Source organism: Amblyomma americanum, chromosome 1, assembly GCF_052857255.1.
Source record: "Amblyomma americanum isolate KBUSLIRL-KWMA chromosome 1, ASM5285725v1, whole genome shotgun sequence".
Classification (NCBI taxonomy): Eukaryota; Metazoa; Arthropoda; class Arachnida; order Ixodida; family Ixodidae; genus Amblyomma; species Amblyomma americanum.
The window spans coordinates 231,719,466-231,737,155 of NC_135497.1; the positions used below are offsets into that span (position 1 = coordinate 231,719,466).

The 17,690-nt window shown below is 46.2% G+C and overlaps 1 pseudogene; it reads right to left on the minus strand.

Annotated features, from left to right (window-relative positions):
• Positions 1 to 13,184: 13,184 nt before the first annotated feature.
• LOC144095575 (uncharacterized) lies at positions 13,185 to 13,764 on the minus strand (annotated as a pseudogene).
• Between the last annotated feature and the right edge of the window lie 3,926 nt (positions 13,765 to 17,690).

Below are 17,690 nucleotides of genomic sequence, written 5' to 3' on the forward strand. Positions count from 1 at the left end.
GGCAAGGAGTGATTGAGCGCGTTACGAGACCCTGGTCTTCATTGCTTTCTGCGCAGTGGAAATGCGGAGTTTCTTTGAGAAATGCTTGATTGATTCAAACTTGTCCTTTATTAAAAGCCCTCACGAACACACTGCTCGAGACATCTGTGCGGGCACATATGTGGCCACACACCTGTCGCGTACGGCTCTTGAGGAGAATGCCGAGCAGGTCGTCGCCGACTGCCGTACAGCTTGATGCTCGGGGCTTCTGCCACAAATGCTTCAAATATCTGAGAAATACCTTACGCGCGCATCGGCTCGCGTTCGAATAAATAAAGACAAATTTCCCAGCGCGGATCATCACGTAAGCCCACGCGGTACGTGCCAGTTCTCTGCGATAAAGCTGCGGCATTAAAGATACGATACGCAGCTAGTACTGTACACCCACTCGTTCTAGATGAAGGCTCAAATCAGCTAATCGCTTTTGTCGAGATTGCGCGTGCATTCCTTGCTGGCGGGCGACAGACTACAGTTGAGAGGAACGTATCCCGAATCTTTTCCGCATACAGCCCCCAGGAAGCAGTTGACAAACATAGAAAGCGCAACGACCACAGCGGAGTGAGTCACCATGCATGCAGGGCCGATCTTCTGTGGTCATTCCAGTCATACTGCGCAGTAACACGCTATAATCCGAGAGTACGGCGCGTCGTTTGATGAGCAACGCACAGGCAATTTTTCCCTCCGATGCGGTGGCGACTGAAGACGTTAGATTGCGATAGCTCGGCACATGTTTTTGAGGATTTCTCGAAGCTTACACAGCACACGGTGCACTGAAGGCACACGCTCGCGTTGTCGTCGCCGATGTTATAAGGGTGCGAGAACGATCAACTGGGTCTGTTCTGCAGCCTGCGGCAGACCCTCGGTCCCAAGCAGTCTGTTTCTGCCGTACACGTGCGCAGCAACCAGACGCCGCAGAACGCGAAGCTATACGGAGAGCATCTGCCCTCCGGGATCCGTCGCCGTGATTGCCGCCTGGCTGGTTCCGTTGGCCGCCAGACATTGTGAACGCGATACGCTTTCCTGTCAAGGGCGAACTTGTTGGCAGCCAGCAGCCTGTCTGAGCCCGGTAAATCGAAGAGGCCCTGTGTTACGACGCTAAGGTTCATATACGAACCGCATCCATATATGGATAACTCCAGCGCAGGTTCCTTACCACGCCCTCTCAGAGCTCTACGTGTAGGGCAATTCAAATGCAAATGCAAAAATACACATGGAAACCTTCGCCATTTTAAAAGCGGCGAAACTGCTTCTCTCTTAGAGGACACCTGAACTGCGCCGTTAAGGAAGACGGTGATTGAGTAATCGAGTCAAAGCAAGAAAGATAGAGACGAAGAGACGCCGTAGTGGACAGCTCCAGGTTATTTCAGGGATTTTTAACGTGCTTGTTTTGTTTTTATTTTATATGGTTTTAACGTCGCAAAGCGGCTCAGGGTATGGGAGTCGCTGTAGTGAAGGGCTCCAGAAAGTTCGACCACCAGAGGTTTTTTAGGGCGCACAGACAACGAACCGTACACGGGCCTCATGAATTTCGCCTCCATCGAAATTCGACCGCCGCGACCGGGATCGAGCCCGCGACATTCGGGCCAGCAGCCGAATGCCATGACCACTGAGCCACCGCGGCGGCCTTTTAACGTGCCCTGACATCACAAAGTACACGGGACGGCGATTTTTGTATTTCGCTTCTTTGGAAATGCGGCCGCCGCGTCAAGGAATCGATCCCCAAACCTCGTGCTGAGCAGCCAATTCCCGTGGCCAGTTAACCATCGTGGCCTCCTCATAAAGCGCACTCCTGCACTTTTCAAAAACACTTCGAGAAAAATTTGAATGCCCTGAAGGTAAGGTGGACAGGTGACAGGTGCATGTCCGCATTATAAAGAGGGAGGAGAGAATGAAGTTCGCCTGAATCGATTTATTGCTTCATTCTAATGACTAAGAAGGCGCACTCACTGAAAACGAATCTTTCATATGTCATCAAAGGCCAAAAATGATATACAGGCATTGCGGCCACAGCAATTGTCGTGCGCGGCTTGCTTGGACACATCCGGAGCCCCAAGTAATCACGTACGGAACGCCGCCTGTATGTGGACAAGAGTGCGTACGCTATGATTCATTTCTTTTTTGACTCCACATGGAACTAATGAGTCAAGCGGACGGCGACGGACGGGAGTTCGGGGTGCGCAGGCGACCCAGCTTGGCCGGGCCCCATTGTTCGCAGCCCCGCTCCTGTGCACGTGGGGGCATCAGGAAGAATTGGGGAGCGGTGGCGCCTTAAGTGGCTCCTCGGGGACGGCGTTCGACAATCTGTGCGGCCCTCGCATGCTCTTTAAGCGAGTAAACATGCCGCCCCGCGGGGGAGGATGGAGTGATCCGAGAGGGGAATTGTTAGTATTCGTGACAATGACCTGTCCCCTCTCCCCAATCTTTGATTGGGCGTGTTTTACGCTCCTCTGTCTCTTTTTCAATGTGTTTTCCTCTCCCATGTGTTTTATTGGATGTGTTTTCCTTTCTCCGGTCCTTGATTGGATGCGTGCTTGTGTTTTGACCTAATTGGTTGGTGTCCCCACTGAGGGCGGGGACTTAGGGATTAAAAGAAGACGCTTTGGTGGGACCGGGGGTTGATTTCGTCTGGTGACTCTGCGGATCAATCACTATGTACATAGTTGTTCTCCTTGTTGTACCTTCCGTTCTGTCTTAACTATTTTATGTGTGATTAAACAGTTTACTTCCTGAAGTTCCACAAGTAATGTGACTGAGCAAGTTTAGAACCTCAAGACATCGGCATCCAACAACTTCTACCTTTCCCCTTCGGGCTGACATCAAAGAAGAGAAAGGGGTAAAAGGAACACAACTGCAATCAAAAGAACGTACTGACAAGTCAATGCCTGAAGCTGCGGATATCTCTGAGGTTAGGCCACTCTGCCACTCACCTCCAAAGCTGATCGCGGACCCCTGTTCATAACTGACCTCACGAATTTCAGTCGAGCCGCGGAAAAAAGGTTCCATCCTTAAATCCTATTTTCTCAGCAGCAGATATTTCTTTGGCTCCCAAACAAACATCATTAAGCCAACAAGAACGTAAACGTTTCGTTTTTACTAAGAATATAAAACTGAATTTAAATGTCTGCATGTCCCATTAATATCCATTATTTCAAAAGCAGCCATGGCAGAAGCGAATACCTCCTCCATCTCTGCTTGCCAGATTCACCGACTGGCCTATCAGCTAGAGCATGCTAGCGTTCCTCTGAATAGCTCCCGTCCGCCACGTTTGAGAAGGCTGGGAATACGCTGGCATACGAATCCTGTTCTACCGCCTTCACATACAGTGTTTCCTGGTATCTTCAGTGCAATGACAAATACGAAGTCTTAGGTACACAAACATATATAGACGAAAAAAGGTGCATGAAGAGATGGTCGACAGAATGGTCCACAGGATGTGGGACAAATTTTTGTGTGCTTACCTGAACGTATTCAAATTTTATCAATCAAAGAATGTACTTCACAAAAAATAAGTTTCACGTCTATTTCATGTAGTGTTTACACATGTATCTAGGGTTCACACTTAATTTCACTCGCATTACCAAATCAGTCGAAAAGCTTATAATGCGTGATAACTTCAAACCCCTGACTGTAGTCGTGTGAGCAGGAAGTAAGCACTGCGCACAGTCAGCAAGGACAGCACGAAGACTGGAGCACACAGACTTATCCTTTTTCAAACGGTTATCAGGGCTGCGAAACTAAGTGACTCTTGTAAAGAAGAGAGGTTTGTGTGGCTTCCAAGCTGCGCGGCGGCGTCTCTTTCGCTCATGTGGTATTCTCTGGTTATAGGGTGCTTTGTACTATTCGTTCGTTATTTATTCGGGTTACAGAAAAATTCCAGTAAAACTGTAAACAGAGAATTGGCAGATCGGTTTTCATGTCTGGACGTCTCGCAAGGCGATGGCCTCCGGAGGGGCGCCGCTAATCCTTCGTCTCCCATGTTTCTGGGGAGAGCTTGCCCTTTGTCTGATAATTGAGGTCGTTAAGATGTCACAATTTTCGGTCGGGGCGGTGCGAAGTGACGCCATTGGCTCAGGTTATAGAGGTCTTTCGCTGCTGGGTGTTCTCTTTTCGGTTCCCGCTTGAAGGCGATTTAACGCTTTTTTATGTTCCCGAGAAATTTCTTTGGTATAGTGGCGGACGCCTGGTAGCAACAACGTCTGTAGACACCGGGCCGCACATGACTGACTGGCCGCGGCACTGACTGATATTTTACGCAAGTGCTTCGGCGTCTGGGAACACAATGCTTCGCGTTCAACAGCAGTGACGGAAGCTTAGAAGACAGGGAGAACTCTTACGGAAATATCCAGGGGTTTTGGGGAGCAGTGGAAAGGGACCAGGTGAGGGTGGGCAGTGCAGCATACCGGCGCATGGTGCAAGTAAAAGCTCCAGGACACGCCATGAGTAAAAAAATAATTGAAAGACGCTTATGCTTTGTCTTTACGAGCAGAACGCGACAGCGTGTTGCAGCATTGCCAAGGAATCTATGGAACGCCATTCTCCGTTCGGCGCAGCACCGTGCCCGGATAATTTAAGGAAACATATCTTGGTGGTGGCTGAGTGGTTAGGGCGCTCGGCTACTGATCCGGAGTTCCCGGGTTCGAGCCCAACCGCGGCGGCTGCGTTTCGATGGAGGCAAAATGCTAAGGCGCCCGTGTGCTGAGCGATGTCAGTGCACGTTAAAAATCCCCTGATGGTCGAAATTATTCCGGAGTCCTCCACTACGTCACCTCTTTCTTCCTTTGTTCTTTCACTCCGTCCGTTTTCCCTTCCCTTACGGCGCGGTTCTGGTGTCCGCAGAGATGTGAGGCAAATACTGCGCCATTTCCTTTACCAAACAACCAACAACCAATTTTAGAAAAAAGGGAGGGAATTAACAAGGAGAATAGGAGCCGCATTAGGATCCCCCTTTCCCAAAAAGCATGCACCCAGAACTAGACATGAAAGAAGACAAAATAGATCCAAAGCGCTGGAACGCATATATGACCCATGACTGCGATTGAATGGTGCAGGTGCGGCCCTATGTCCAATTCCTCAATGGCCTGTCCTTACAAAAATTTTTAGTAACATTCTTTAGAAAGTCTTTAGACAAATGTTAATACAACCTATCGGGATTGAATAGAAAGTCTTTTATATGTTTATATACTTTGTAGTAACCACCTATCAACCGTCTTCCGGCAATTGGCCACCGTTATCCAAAAAGACTCAAGTACATAGAAAGTCTTTATAGTTCCTATCATCTCCGTATCGACAGTTTCTACATACTTCCTATCAGCCACTTACCGATGATATCTACCAACACCCTACACAAGGTTCTTCTGGCAATTGGCCACCGTTATTCAAAAGACTCAAGTACATAGAAAGTCTTCAAACTTCCTGTCATCGCCTTATTGAGTCTCTACATACTTCCTATCGGCCACTTACTACCAACACCATATCAACGGTCTCCCGACAATTGGCCACCGTTATCCAAGACTCAAGTATGAAGAAAGCATAATTGCCCCCCATCAACTTACCAACGTCTGGAAATGTGTGTGTTACATACACTGTATGGCATTTTGATCAACATTGTTTTAGCACTTCAAAATCATTTTGTGAACTGTATCTTAGACTGTTTAAAGAATAACCGAAGCAAAATACAAATTATTACATTCAATTATAGCACACAAGCTCTAACCTACATAACCACCGCAAGATATACATCATACATCAAAATATTTTACGGAGAATAGGGGAACAGAATACTCCCTTCGGCGCAAGAGCCCTAGCCCCTCAGTTTCCTCTTGTTAACAATGATTGACACAGGAACCGTCTAGCGATTTCATATCATTTATGCAAAGCCCCCGTCCACCACTAATAAATGTTATTGTCTGTAGGCCTTAGAGGTATAAGTGGCTTCATCTTACGAATATGAAATCCCACCATATATACATATACACACCACACACACACACACACACACACATATATATATATATATATATATATATATATATATACATATATATATATTTATATATATATATATATATCAAAGGTGATTTCTTAGCAACTGATTGATCAATGCAAGAAAATGTCAGCAGAAATTGTAAACATAACAGGATTTAATTCACATTTTCACAGAAGCGGCCTTTTTCGAGTGTACTACAGCATTTGAAACAAAAGCTGTGTGCTTCGAATGCCGTAGTACACTTGAAAAAGGCTGGTCCTCCAGCTGAGATGTCATGGATTAAATCCTGTTATTTTTTTCTTACATACGAGGAGATTCAGGGAAGTCTAAGCAATTATAAGAAAAAAAAAAGAGGTTTTCTGAGGAAAGAATATGGCTTTTTCAACATAGTACTACCAGTGTTGGCGGGAACCAGAAAATTGGCGCATGTGTTGAGTAGTTAGGTGGTTAACTAATTTTTAATAGATTGATTCGACGAGAGATCAAACTATTCGAATTTTTAAATATCCTTGATTATGTTATGCACCGTGCACACATTATTAAAGCAGGCCAAGAGTGGATTTAGTTTCATGAAAATGCAAATATTTCAGGAGAAAAAACTGTAAATGACGTCATGGCAGAGGCAGCGTTTTTACATAGAGCTCAATTTCGCGAATTTGCTTGATGCAGGAATAAAAAATATCAAAGCCATGATGGATATATTGTCAGGCTTATTTCCACCAGAGTATGTCAGGCTTATTTCCACCATTGTGAAGAAGTTGTCACTTATTACAAAAAAGTTTGAAGAGAAGTTTCAAATGAGGCAATTTTCAAGAATTTTTTCCTCTGTAAATATAAAGCAGATTTTCAAATTTGCAGAGTGGATAAGCATCAGGTGCTAAACAAGTGTACTGACTTTCATCTTTGTATAATACAGAGAAGTGCAAGAAGTATTGCCCTAAATCCGGCATTTTTGAATAAAATAGTGCTTTCAAAAACATCTCCAATTTTTCTTATAACTGCTGAAACCAGTCTCCCGAAGGAGGTGAAAAAGAATATTAAAGAGCATGTTCCATTATTTTGTTTCTAACAATTACATCCAAGCTAAAACATGTAGCTTTTTGAGCATCGTCAAGAGCGCTTAACTCTGCTACCTGCACTCGACGGTAGCGGTGCTACCGAATCATGGTTACGTCACAGATCGGTTTTTGTCCACAAAAAGTAATTAGGTATGCTCTCTCTTGATGGAAAATGTTTGTCTTGGGATTTGGGGGAAGTTTAGAGCAGCGGGGGGCGTGTTTGCTGCTTCCGCGCCCTCAATTATGCACTCCTGCAGATGCTCAAAAAGCTACAAGTTTGAGCTTGGATATCATTGTTAGAAGCAAAATAATGCAATACGTTCTTTCGTATTCTGTTTCGCCTCCTTCTAGAGACTTCTTTCACGAGTTTCCAAAAAAATTGCAGATGGATTTTTTTTTATTTGTAAAAACACTACTATAGTCAAAAATGTCAGATTTAAGGCAATACTTCGTGCACTTCCCTGTTTTATATAAAAATGAAAATCTGTACACTTTTCTAGCCCCTCGATGCTTATACAATCTGCAAATTTGAAGATGTACTTTATATCTGCAGCGAAAAAATCCATGAAAATAGCCTCGCTTGAGACTTGTTTTCAAAATTTTTTCCAGTAAGCGACAACTTCTGCAAAATGGCAGAAATAAGCCCAACATATTCCTTCTCACCTGTACATTTAGCACGAAACATACATCATGGCTTTCTTATACAGATGCTTACGTCATTGCAACATTGCGAAATTGAACTGTGCTTGAAAATCACGCTGCCTTCGCCACTACGTCGTTTATTTTAGTTTATACTTTGTCTCCTGAAATATTAGCATTTCCACAAAACGTAATTCACTGCTGGGCTACTGAAAAATGTATGCATAATATATATATTACTCAAAAAAATTAAAAATTTCAAATGTTTAGAGTGTATCTCTCGTGGAATCACCCAACAACAAACTTTATAACTATTAAAGTTAGGTGTCTAGTTGCAATTAAGAAATTTGCAGCCGATCATTAGTAATAGCGATATCAGTTTTTAGAATTTTGAAAACACGATTACCCTCTGTGCTGTGGCTCGACAAAATCTGGCTTTTTCGTCTAGTATAATGCACTAGAGCAGTTGCTTTGCATGCATGCTTTCAAAAGCGCATGTATATTCGCATGAAGAAGTCAAATTTTGATGAGCCACAGTGGCGAGGGTAATCGCATTTTGTAAATCATAAACACTGATATGGCTACTACTAATGGCAGGCTACAAATTTTAATTGCAACCAGTTACTTAACTGTGATAGTTAAAAGTTTATTACCAGAAATTTGTTAACCAGCTTATTAAATACAATTCACTGGCTTTCCAGTGTCTGCCAACACTTGTAATACTATGCTGCAAAAGCCATATCTTGAACCCAAAAAGCATATTTTTGAAAATTGTTTCATTCTCTTTGAAACACCAGGTGTGTATGCTATTACTTCTCACTTTCCTGTACAACAGAGAAGCGAAATAATTTCTTCTGCAACATGAAGGTTCCATTAGCCACATAACAAACCTTTCGAAAAACTCTGTGCAAGCACACACATATACACGCAGTGAAGCACTGTTGCTTAAACAGTAAGAACTCAAGGCAGATTCTCTTTTAGCTTCCTGACATGCCAGTCAAACCAGAACAGTCAAGGCAGCCAAATGAACTCGTGACAAAATGAAAGATGTGAAGCACCCTGTAGCGAGATTGAAGTGCAGCAATTTAGAACTGCAGACATGTGATTAGCTTCTCGTAACTAGATGCGGACCAAGCATAAAAGCTACAAGCTTTTTCAACACTTGACAGCCCTACAATATGCACATTTAGACTCATATTTCTAGGGATGTGATTGTTTACCTCTCTAAATAGCTAAAAAATCTCTCACAGTGAAACAGTACTTTACATTCAAGGCTGCAAACACTAGCGAATGAAAGGCCTGCTAAACATATGCTACAAGTCCACAATGATGTAGATATCAAGCTTTGAGGTGATTTTAAAAAACATATAATAGCACAAGGATACTAAGTGACCTGGTTGGTCCGTTATTTGGTGTGCCATCTGCCACTTGTCCGCAATATCAGCCAGCCCCCTTGTCATTACTTGTCTGCATTACAAGCAGGAAGAGGTAGCGTCCTAGCCATGAGATGTGTGCACCAACAGCACCAATAGGTAGGTTCCTCCATGGCGGAATGCAGCGGCAAAAGAACTGCGTAAGAAACAGATTCGAGGTATACAGTTATAGTGAATTCTTTCATAATCAAAACTTGGAGAGGCAAGAATCGGCTAATTGTGCACTAAAACGTAGCACTCAGAGTGGGTTTGATAAAGTTGCTGAGTAATGAGCACAAAAACGCAGCACTCAGAGCAGGTTTAATAAGGTTGCTGAGTAACAGCACAAGTAGCAGACACAACAATAGAAATAAATGCAATGCTTCCTTGAACAAGAAAAAGCCATAACATGCTGCTGTGCTCAATTCTACCCCCCCCCCCATTTCAAGACACATATACAAAGGAACTGACATTAACATGTTGTGCCTAATAGGCCTGCTATAAAGAGATATTTATTCATTCCAGTCATTTGAAGATATCTTGCACACCGCCAAATGTGAAAATTATATCATGTTTCTTGGCTGGTATATACCAAACTTCAGGCAGCTTTTGCTCTCAAAAGCGGTGCCTGAAACACACTACAATATAACTTGCGCACCTTTGTGTCTCTAAGTAGCTAGGAGAAGGTAACTCAACATTACTTGCTGTTCAGTTTATTTACCTGTCTATAGATAATGTATCACCATTTGGAGCTATAGCAGGCGTGTGAGGGTAAAATGTATGAACAAATAGTACGCAGGGGAGCAAGGTTGTCGGAGTGCCAGAGTGACCCCCTCTAAAGCAATTAAATCAAAACATAAAGGCACACACTGTGTCACATACAATGCTTGTAAGTAAAGTCACACAGACCTACGAGCGAGAAAAACCTCAGCAAAGTGTCCCTAAGGGAGCAGCTGGACTGACATTTCTTTACTTGTCCCGCCGCACATCACTCCAGTGCTGGGGCATGCTCAATACAAGAGAAACAAGTAAACAAAGAAATGTGTTCCAAAGAAGATAAAAATGAGTACCCAGGTAATTAGGCATTTACATGCCACTAATTGCCGCAATGGCTCTTGAAAGTGAATTAAATAATCTGCGCAGCTTATAGCAAAACTTGATGGCTCAGGAGGGGGGCAACGACAAATGCGTCGGTTCAAGTAAAACAAGTGGCATGGTTAAGGTAATGGAAATAATTGACGTGAGCTCAGCTAGTGTAGTGCAACATGTAATTGAATGATGGTATGAATAAAAACAAGAATGAACAAATATTCAAAAGATTCCAAATGCATTTGACCTGTACAGTGCAGTAAGTGGTGACAAAGGGAGTGTGAAAGAACAATAACCTTAGCAACACTCATGACATATCGAACAAATGCCTAAATAAAAATTAGCGCTCGTGTCGTCTCGTGTTTCTTCCATTACGTCCTGTGTTTCGCGTTGCTTAAAGATGAATCCATTCCGACTAGCCCAGTTTTCTGTTCTCGTTTCCACTTGAACACTAATATTCAGTAATGTATTGCCCCTTCTGCTATGTCTGCCAGTTATCACACCACTAGTTCACTTCAAACTTGCCGTGCCTTGCAACAGGTAGGTACTGGTGAAGTAAAGCTATGAAATTTAATTTCTGCTTTTAGGCCACTGTAGAAAGGTCATGAAGCACATATATTTTTTCTTTGGTCTATACTGTGGTCAAGATTCCCAAGCAGAAACATGAGCATAAAAACTGTAAAAAGACCATTACACACTATAACACATTGCGTTTGATTAGAACAGTGCTCTCATGATGCCCGCAATACCTTTTTCATTTCTTCTTGATGCTCTTTCAAAAGATGAAAAAGAAACAAATGAGAGATATCTATCCTGGACCAGAAGAGTTTTGTTAGGCTAAAAGCAAAGACAAGAAAAAAACAACTGTCTGTGATGCCCACACATGCCTATTCTTTTACAGGTGACATGCTTGATATCCAGTATCAATGGCTGATAGGCTGCACCAGCAGGTCGATGATGCCATTAACCTCAGGTTGAGGTAGCGTTGGCTCAATGACGGATGAACGGACGTGCAACAGCAGCGTGATGATACCGGTGGGGTAGCTGTACAGTCCTTCACTGCGGACGCATTTGAAGAAAGGCTGAATTAGAGAGATGCTTTCGTAAACATAATCAAGGAAGCAACGTCCCATTACAGCCTCTAGCGGTTCAGTCCAATGTTTATGGTTTATGAGGGATTTAACGTCCAAAAGCGACTCAGGCTATGAGGGACGCCGTAGTGAAGGGCTCCGGAAATTTCGACCACCTGGGGTTCTTTTACGTGCACTGACATCGCACAGCACACGGGCCTCTAGACTTTCGCCTCGATCGAAATTCGACCGCCGCGGCCGGGATCGAACCCGCGTCTTTCGGGCCGGCAGCCGAGCGCCATAACCACTCAGCCACCGCGGCGGCTGTTCAGTCCAATGTGTTCAGGAGTGGAGGCTAATGAGTAATTACCTATACGTCCATTAGTATGCATAAAAATGGCTTATAAAGCCAGTCATATTTTCCTTAGAGCTATTATTCGCGAATCACGTTATAATTTTATCGCTTGAGACTGAAAATGGGGAATGACATTCAGTATATTGAACGTAATTGAAATAAAACGACAAAGAACCTTCCAGTGTGCCCCTACCTCCTCAGGCGCACTGCAATAGTATGGTTCTGCTATTTTTAAACGTAGTTTCGTTGACCAAACGTATTAAGGAGCGTAGCACTTCCTACGACTGCGACATAGAACGGGCAATGTTCCATATCGAGTAAACACTCATGAAGCAGAATTAAAAGACGCAAGCCGCTACAAGCCCTTTTCCTTCGATTGGTCTTTTTTACGCGCTGCTCCTGTTCAGTCAGAATAACGAATCAAGCGGTGCCTCACAGTTCTCAGCGTGCAACCAAATTCTATCACATAACTTATTCACAACGGTGCTTACGCAAAGAGCGCAAGGGGGTGAATCTAAAAGCCGCATAGCTGGCACGAAGCGTCTCAGAACACCTCCTCTCTGCAAGCGATCGTGTCGTGCTCGCATTTCGCAACTCACGGCGAACAAGACGTAAAGACCAAGCCTGAATGCATTCAGAACCCTCATGCATCCCCACGGCACACCACAAATGTCATTTTACATTTCAGTACTTCAGTACTTACATTCGTCAGCAATCACGGTAAGCCGTTTCGGCAGCGATCCGGCTGGCGTAACTTAAATGGCGGCCAGGCTGCGGTACCAATGTTGCCAGACTGCACGCTAGATGTCTACAGACGAGTTCGACGGACACAGTGTTGCCACTTTCTCTCCATCCTCCTCATACACACGCCCCCCCCCCACCCTCTCCATCCCCTTTCAGATACCGTATACGCTTCCGACAGTATCGGGAATTCCCATAAAGCCTGAGCCGGTGAGCCGGCCGCTAGGCGGTGTACGCATACTGGTGTGGCTTACTTCAAAAAAAACTGATATTTGAGCTAGTTGGTGCACACTTCTGGGAATAACAGCGCTGAGACGAGGGACAAAGAAAGAAGACAACAGGACCGGCGCTCAGAAGCTCAATTCCCAGAACCTCAATTACTACAGCATTTTAACCACTTTTTAAAATGCAGGAAATTTTGTATGTGCTAGCTTCTTTCGTAGTTGGTTATGAAAGATTGCATACATTAGACGAATTGGTGATCTTATAATGTTTTTGTCCGTGCATACCCACTGCGCTCTAACGAGCCTGCAAGGCACTGAGAGTAAAATGATTGTGTTTTACTTGCCTCTGATGTGAGATTGCATAATTGAGACCGGCAAGAAATTGCCACTGTGGCATGAGAGAGAATTCGGGCGGAGCGGGCAGCAGCGCCTCTGCCTAAGCAGCTCTTGGTGGCTCCGAGAGGAGCCGGTAAAAAAAATAGCGACAGCGGGTGCTGTCGCTGAAGTCGGCGTTGCAGAGTCGACTTCAAAGGGGAGTGCAGATCGGCGACAGCGGCTGCGTGGCGATGGTTTAGAGCGGGTAGCGCCGTGCAATCGCCTCCATCAGCCGCAGAAACGGGTCCTGGTACTTGGTGCGACCGTTGATGGATTGCCACCACTGCCAGGATAGGTGCGACTGCAGCACGGCCCGGGAGGTCTTCTGCCCGTTCCGCACAAGCTTACGCTTCACCTTCTGCCACGCACTCTCGATCCTCTGAGTGTTGGCCCCTGTGAGCGGGTCGACGAAATTGGTGGTGTGATTGACTGTGTGCCAGTCTAAGTTTAAGGGAGCTCCGTTCCCGTCTTGCAGGCTGGGGATGCAGTTGTAGGCGGCCCATTCGTCGCTGTAGACAGTGGTGCCTGGCATGATGTTGGCGGCGATGATTGGGCCCAACGTTGCGGCGTCCCTTTTCTCTACTTGGAAAAGTCTTAGCTCTCCAGTCTGACCACACCATCCCGAACACCCACGGGCCCTTGTCGGCCACACCACCGTAATTGTTGCGGTGCCTCGGGGGTACTGCATCGCCGGTCAGGAGCCGACCTCTGTTCGCCTTTCGCTTCCCCCGCAAAAGTGTCTCCTCTATCTGCACCTCCTCGCCGACTCCTCTCATGGGGGGCCGCGCTTGGTGCTCTTGCTCGAGAACTTCTCGGATGTAGTTCCGCCAGTCGCTCCTGGCGTCGTTCCTCAGCTTGAAACCCTTCAACACGAGCTCCTGTGTCTGGGTAGAAGTGAGGCCCTTCGCCATACAATATGTTATCCATATTATTTCCCTCGTTGCCAACTTGACATTGGGGCGTCCGAGGCGGTCTTTGCATGCAAAAAAAGAGCCGTCGCCTTGCACGCCTTGCAAAACGGCGGTGCCGTTCAGCTGGGATAGCTGCCTTCTACACTTGTTGCAGCGGAAGCTGGGTCGCTTCCCTTTCGCAGATTTCCTATTAAAAGTCACCACTTCGCCTTCGCAGCTAGGACTCTTGGGGTTAAAACCAAGGTCCTTGCAGACACCTCAAAACTCCGATGTCGCAGGCCGGCCTCGCTGGTTGTTCGATGGTCGAGCAAGGGTTGACTCCGGCGTCAGCTTCAGTTCCCGGAGGAACGCTTGCTCCGACTCGAAGCTTCTGATGGCCAGATGGACCTCGCCAACCGATGGGTCGATTCTTGCACTCGCCATATAGCTCTGATGCTAGTGCCAAAAGGAGCGGTGCAGGATGACACGAATGAACGCTGAAAACTCGCAGTCTGGCAACATTGGTACCGCAGCCTGGCCGCCACTTAAGTTACGCCAGCCGGATCGCTGCCGCCGTTGCTTCTATCGGGCGTCGGGGGCCGGCCGCTCCGGCGTGGTGTTGGGTGCGGTACGTCAGAGAAGTTTTTGAGAGCTCCATGCGCGTAAGAACGTCTTCCGCAGCGCAGGGGCCATCTGTCAGCTTACGATTTCAGTCACACTACCACAACACCAACGATGCCGCACAATCAAGAAAAACAAGCTGAAGAAAGCTACCACAGCTACAACCGCCAAAACACGACACGAAGACTGCGTTACAGCGTACTAAAAGAGGTAGTGTAGGATACGGCCGATAGCACGCATGGGGGCGCTCAACCCCACCACCGGCGAACGAAAAGACGGCGCTAAAGTCGCGTAACGTTAAATGCTTTAAAATAAAACTGGTAACGTTATTTTTGCCACATGCGCCGTGCAATAAACGACGCCAAATTTTCTTTTAATTACGAAGGCAGCTGATCGTTAGTGATGTAGTAAAAAAAATTGTGGCTACTCGCAACCACCTGTTCCTGGCGGCGCTGCGAACGAAAGCTTTCGAAACGCTGGGCGCGAAGTAGCTGCAGGCGACGCAGCTGAGCTCAGGCCATGTGGCTCAGGCGGAGAGCCGCGGTCGCTGCACGGCGGCACCATCTTTCTGATTCTAAGGCTTTAGTTATTTCGCCGTAACTGCGTCGCAGAATCGGGAATGATGATGTTGGCCAGCTCCAGTGGTTTCGGTTTTTAATTTTCGCATATTGTGTGGCTTGCTATACTCTGCACAGCTTGAAATGAAAATTCGTTTTGAGGTAAGCAAACGGCTCAGTGACAGTCTCACTTATCTCGCTGGTCAGCCGAACCGCGCCGTACGGAAGGGATAAAGGAGGGAGTGAAAAAAGAGAAAGGAGGGAGTGAAAAAGAAAGGAAGAAAGGAATGCCGTAGCGGAGGGCTCCGGAATAGCACGCGGGCGCCTTTTGCGTTTTGCCTCCATCGAAACGCAACCACCACGGTCGTGCCTCGTGCCATTTACTGTACGTGTGTGTACCTTGAGAACGCGAGCGTCCGCGCGCCGCCCTAGAGCGACATGCGAAAGAGTGCAAGCCCGTGCTGCCGCATCGCCTCTGTTTTGTGCGCGCGTGCATCATGCCATTGAGCGCCTTGTACGCTTTTTACTCGAGCGAGGCCCGTTGGCAGTCTCGCTACCGTAGTCGTTTGTGCGCTACCTTAATTATTGGCTCTGCCTTTCGTGGTCTTCGGCTCTGCATCAAGTCCGCCCCAAAATATACAGTATTTCTTGTTATTGAAGGAGTGCGTATAATCATGAATCAAGGGAAAGGAAGGCATTATTTAAGTAATGCTTACCACGTTGGAAGTGCGGGCATGGAAACAAAGTAAACAAACCGCACGCCTTGGAGTGACTCGGGTAAGCTCGATCAGGTTAGTTCGTAGGAGCGTCGAGCCAGGTGTAGCCAATGGGAAGAGGACGTCGCGCCCGCTGCTGCCGAGCAGAGAGGGTGTGAAGATGAAGAGCGATCGAGAACCGTGTTTGTGTGCACATGCAGATGCCAGTAAGGAGAGGCGAAGAATAAACACATGCTTTCGCGCGTCTACTTAGTTTAAAACTCCGCATTTATTTCCCGGTTTCCTCAAAGTCATTGCAGTACTGGAAAATAGAAAATAAAATTATCACAGCGTTTTTCCTCGCCACATATCTTCGTACCGTGTTTGCATTGAAGGAGATGCTATTGGAAATGCAGAAGACGCACTGCGCCGGTGCTTCACCTGTGCTCAAAGCTGTTCCTGCTCACATTCTAGATTATGGGACCGAAGCTCTTACAGCTTTTTCGATACTCGAAGCTCCTCTGTCGCTTTGAAACGCAAACGGCGTCCGTGTGGCGTCAGTGACCTCCAGGGGTTCGAAATTGCTCCGGAGACCGCCACAACAGCACCTCTTTCTTTCTTTCTTCTTTCACTCCCTCCTTTATCCCTTCCCGTACGGCGGGTTCGGGTGTCCACCGAGATATATGAGCCAGTTACTGAGTCGTTCCCTTTCCTAAAAAGCAATTTTTTTCTAGTATATTTCTATTGACAGCAGTGTATAGAAAGCAGTGTGAAAATTGTATCAACTTCCTATCAACGAATATTAATACGCTCGGCTAAGAGACTGACTGCTAATGTTTGTTTCGTGTCCAAGGTTGCTTTAGTTGCTTCGTCCTGTTAAGCTGCAGTACTTAATTTAGACATTTGTTCGCATGATAAAAATTTTCGGTTTCTAGCATTTTCTACTGACAACAGTACATAGAAAGCACTAAAAAAATTGTACGAACTTCCTATCAACAAATGCTAACAGAATATGCTAAGCCAACAGTTCAGTTGAGTTGAGTTGAGGTGTTGAATGCTACAGGTGGGGTTAGCCTTGCTTTCTCTGCCGGCAATTGCTCCACCGCAGCATCCCTTCGATATTAACAATGCCGCATCTACCCCGCTAAGCGCACCGTCTCTTATAATAGCACACATTCTCTCCCGCAGTCACCATCTATGCACACAATCAACCACACAGTTCACATCACAGTCCACTCCAGAAGTCACCATCTATGCACATATTGAGTCACAGTAGAGCATAGGCCATTGTAGCGCCACACTCCATACACACATTCACTCACAGTATAAAGTAGTCCACTCCGGAAGACACCATCTACGCACACATTCAATCACAGTAGGTCATAGTCCGTTCCTGCTGTCACCATTTAAGAACAAGATCCGTGTTATGCAGAAATGTTAAAAGGAGGCGTGCAGCCTCCCTTCTGCATGTCTGGTTTCCACTCGGGTAGACAATGTCCTGCACTGTGCTGTGACGGGTTCCTGTCTTCTTGAAGGAAGCGAACATCACATGCCTTACCGCGTTGTACTCTGGGCAGTACATAATATAATGTTTGATATCCCCGCACACACCACATAAAGAGCGGAGCGGAGACGATGCTATGCCGGTCTTTAGCATCCATGCAGGAGTGCGAGCAGAGGCCGTGCGAATTCGATGTAGAAGGGTCGCCTGAGATCTTCTCAGTCCCGTGGTCATGCATGGCTTGTGGGACGCACTCCACAGGGTACTGAAGTGATCGAGCACCGTTTGCCTACAGAGACTTTTTCCATCTTGAGGTACTTTTTTTGATGGAATCCTTGAGAGAGCTTAATGGGCGAGACTGCCTGCCACCTCATTACCGTTGACTCCTGTGTGAGATGGCACCCATTGGAAATGTAGAATAAAGCCTCTGCTGTGCAG